The 4,641-nt window shown below is 34.0% G+C and overlaps 1 pseudogene; it reads right to left on the bottom strand.

Annotated features, from left to right (window-relative positions):
- Positions 1-3,289: 3,289 nt before the first annotated feature.
- On the bottom strand, positions 3,290-3,964 carry LOC149148743 (U-box domain-containing protein 34 pseudogene; annotated as a pseudogene).
- Between the last annotated feature and the right edge of the window lie 677 nt (positions 3,965-4,641).

A 4,641-nucleotide genomic window follows, 5' to 3' on the forward strand; every position in this document is an offset into this window, starting at 1 on the left:
ATGTCAAGTAAACCAAAGTTGTGAAAATTTCAACACTCTTAAATTTCCTCATGAGTCACTCTAATAAACTTATTATTCCTTGTTTTATTTAATTTGTTTCAGTGCTCTGACATATAAATCTATCTGAAATTCATTTGAGACAACCAAAATCTCGTAGCCTATTGTATTCTTCATTCCAAATGTAGTGATATCTATTTGAGACACTAAGGAAAGATCACCTTAGACAGTAAGCCTTAAAAAAAAAAAATCAGTGGATTAAGCTTTGATCATGTGCTTGGTGATCTCGATACTGACTTCACCCATATGGGTATTTTTTTAAGCCATATTGAAATTCAATTCAATTCCAAGAGAAATAGAGAATTCTCTTGGGGCCCATCCAAAAATGTTTGAAGGAATGTACCATGCCCTTTGATAGGCTGATGACTTGATCATTTGTGCCAAGAAACAACCATGGTGTCTCAGTTGTTGTTCCCTCCACAACCCCAAGTTGTCCACCTAAATTAGAGATTGGAAGACAGGATTTGATTGATTATTTCAAGAGATTGAAAGGGTATTTTCAATCTCAGTGAATACTCAATAGATTGTGTCCAACATGTTCTATACTATGGCTTCGTAGGGTCGACCATTGAATCCACTCTGACGCACCTGCATTTATGAGTACATCTTTGTTTTTGAGCACTAGTGTGTCTCGGTTGAGTTGGAGTGATTATATGTCAGCTTGATTCAAACTTTATGTCACATAGTGCATTATCAATTAAGATTTGAGTTTATTTACTTTTAATCATTGTGAACTATCAACATTGAATTGAACTTTTTCAGACTATATGAGCATATTCTAGCATTAGTTATTGCTTTTAATAATATTATTTGCTTTTGTTATTAATGTCAACTCCATATAGAGTTATAATCTAGAATGAAAATGTCCTTTGTATTATAAAGTTGATTTAGGTCCATGTTCAGGTCATGGGTACTATTTTTGATGATGCACCAATTGAAATATTTGTTCGATATCAATCTCAATCTCTTGCAAAAGCTAATCTTATTCCCAATGCCTTATTTTTTTGTTTCCTGCTCTTTACATTCAAGTCCATGAAATGAGTATTATATATTTTCATTTAGTTGTTCAAATCACTGTAGTACATGGAAATGTTATTAAGAGGCAGGCTTAAAAACATATGGGTCTTAAGACATTGTATGAAGTTTTTGAGATCTTTAAGTTTGTTTTTGGGAAATTTTAATTTGATTTATTGGCAAGCTATTATTGACTATTACCATATGGATGATGAGATTCTTCAGCAAGGTCTTTTATTAAATGATGAATAACAAAGCATGCTTGCAAAACATGACACTATAGCCTCAGGGTATCCTTTACCACAACAACTTGTGATTTCCATCTCTCAAGCACCATCTTCTAGTGACCCTTATGAGGAAAATGAGGCTAAAGATTATTTTGGACAATTGGCCCACATGTAATGTGAAGATATTTTGTATTTTATGCTACTAGAGATAAGTTGAAATAAAGATTTCACTGTTGTCTTCAAATGACATATAGTTGTGGAAAAACAGCTTAGGAACAAGAGTTTCCTTTGGTTACCTAACTAATGTGAAGAAGTGAAATTGCTTGGACATTAAGCCTTTTGAAATGAAGTTTTGATTGATGTAATTTCATTTTCTCTCTAAGCTTTATTTCTCCAATTTTGAAATGCTTATCATGTGAAAATCTTTACAGTCAAGCTCCAAAACACTAAAATACACATTATCTTGTACTTTGTGACATTGGAATTATTCTCTATATCTAAACTTTTGTCACATGATCCCTTGATATAGTCAGTTTCATCTAGCTTAAAATTTTCAAAGTTGAGCTAAATTTAAATTAGCCTCATCCACCTATTGGCAGATGCAACTAAAGTCATTAGAAAAGATGCTAAAGGAGCTATGGAGTGACTTTATGAAGAGGTGATTTTATTTTCACTTATATTTATTCATTTTACCATTTCCTATGATCAAAATAGTAAAATTTTCTCAGCTAGAAGAAAAAGTAAATAATGTTAATTTAACTGCCTCTAAATTCATCCAAAAATAAAGAGTTTGTAACTTAGCATCTAGGAGTGCCTTAATAGCTAGCCTAATCACTTTCTATCCAAGGCCCTATAGACTAATTATGTATCTAACGACTAATATTTCTCCTCATTACCCAGCATGCTATATCTTGGATATAATATGTATATAATATTTTGACATAGTGATATGATTGGAAAAAAATGATTTAGCCAGGAACAGTGGTTTGAGCAACATCTCTTAGATAGGCATCGACACAAGTGTGAGATTGTTGCAAGCCTGAAAATATTTATTCCCATCCATTCTCCACCCTTTAGTTTTTAATCTTTCCTTTGATGGAACATTTTTGCAGTAACATCATAGACATGTTTTACTCCTTCAGTGTATCTTTTCATCTTCAAGGTTAATTTATAGTACAATTTGCCAATATTTATCAACAGTTTGATGAAATACCAGTCTACTGAAAATTTGGATAACTTCTAGAAATCTAGGTAACAATGTTTAATGATTTTGTTTTCTGAAATTCAAGAGAGCTTTTTGAAATTCCACTTTGCTGAAATTTAGGAAAATGTGCTGAAATTTCAGTACACTAAAATCGAGGACAGTTCGTTGAAATTTCAATAGCAAATACCTTTTTAGTTAAGTGATTAGGCATTATGGAATAAATTTAGGTTCAATATTTGTGGGAAATTACTTTCCAGTCCAAATTAGTCCCCTCATTACATAGGTAACATGTTCTTGATTCTTAATTAGTAAGTCAAGGATATCTTAAGCACCCACTTCATTAGTCAAGGAAGGAAACTCTTATTTGTCAATCATATGTTAGTGTTGCCCAAAGGCATGCACAAAAAGATGATTTTAACTCTCCTTTATCGCAAAACATTTTAGTCAATGGAACAACCACCATTTTTCCATCTAGGTGCAATGTTATTTATGATGTTCAGTTGCTGCTTTTTTGTGATATGTTTTCTAGTGGAAATTAAGATAGGACTTAGCTCAACTTCTTAGGGTTGGGATTACATCTATTTACTTGTCCGTATGTCCAACTGTCAAAGATGCATGTATTGGATGTCTGCAAGGTTTCTACTTGTCATTTTATGGACTCACATTTTGAGTTCACATTTTGAAAATCTTGGTTGATGGTGTACTTGAGGGGCAATATTTTCTGGTAAGGATGGAAGATTTTGAACTAAGATTTAGAAAGAAAACCAAGAAACCTGGGTGTCAAAAACTAATTCCGAAGTATTGGAAAAATACAATGATGTGGGACCATAACATCAATTTCCTCTCTAACATGTCTTCTTTTAGCAACATCGAGGGCTTTGAATCTATCAAGCTTTGGAAGAACATCCTTTTCCAAGTCTGGTCTATCCTTGCCTTGAAACTTTGCACATTTCAATCCTAATAGTGTTGATTCCAGAGCCTCATAAAGAGGACAATCTCCAACATTTTTGTCCAGGATCTCCTTAAACGAACTATCCTCAATGGTTGCTTCAATTTCATCTATTACAACCATAGGTGGTCTTCCTGTGAACAATTTCATAATGATTATTCCCGTAGCATACAAATCAGACTTGGGGCAAAGGATACCAGTCCTTTGGTACTCAAGATCAATATAAAAAAATGTGCCTGCAGGGACTGTGCTATTGTACTGGGTTAGCATGGTTGTGGTCATTGCAGGCACAAGCCTGGCAAGACCTGCATCACTGATTTTGCTAACGAAGTTGTGATCCAGTAAGATATTCACAGGCTTCAAGTCACGGTGAAAAATTGGCATTATCTTTTCACTGTGAAGAAAAAGCAACGCATATGTCACTTCTTGAATAATTATGAGGCGTGAAAACCATGGAAGAGGATCACTATTTCCCTTGCAGAGCAGACGGTCTTCTAGACTACCATTTGCCATATATTCATATACCAAACACCCATGCTCAGGGCAGGCTCCAAGCAAAAGTACCATGTGAGGGTGACGAACTCGGCTCAAAATCTCAAGTTGAACAATTTAGGAAAAGAAAAACACCCAACCAAATATTTAAAAACAAAATAAGCAATCCAAGTATTAAAAATATTTTGCAGATTCATTACTAAGTTTTATTTGTAAGGTCATTAACCATAGGTAGTGCTTTGAAGATTTAATACCTTGTTGAAATTCTTGTGTTCCTTGAGTTGCTTCATTTTTAGGAATCCCGAATGCCACTGTGGTATTTTTCAAAGTGCACATGTAGACAACACCATAAACTCCCTCTCATGTATTAAGTGAATCAAAGAATAAATATGTGGCAGTTTGAATTTATTCTATTGAGTATCTTATGTATCCTTGATGGGTAGATGCAAGTTCTCTGTGTGCTTTATTTCTCTCTTCTTCTTCTATTGTGGCTCTCAGTTCTACATATATTCTTCCTTGGACCTCCTTTTCAGCAAGTTGTCTAGCTGTTTCAACTATACCAATGACCATTTCACTCCTTTCTTTCTCTTCTGCAGTGATTGTTTTCACAAAACTTTTATTTTCATTTCTTCCTCGACTTTTCTCACATCTTCCATGACTTGGAGAGATAGTTCATTGTCATGTCATCAACATTAAGC

Source organism: Pinus tabuliformis, chromosome 9 (genome assembly GCF_031772625.1).
Source record: "Pinus tabuliformis cultivar Carrire ecotype Pingquan chromosome 9, CPIR1, whole genome shotgun sequence".
NCBI lineage: Eukaryota > Viridiplantae > Streptophyta > Pinopsida > Pinales > Pinaceae > Pinus > Pinus tabuliformis.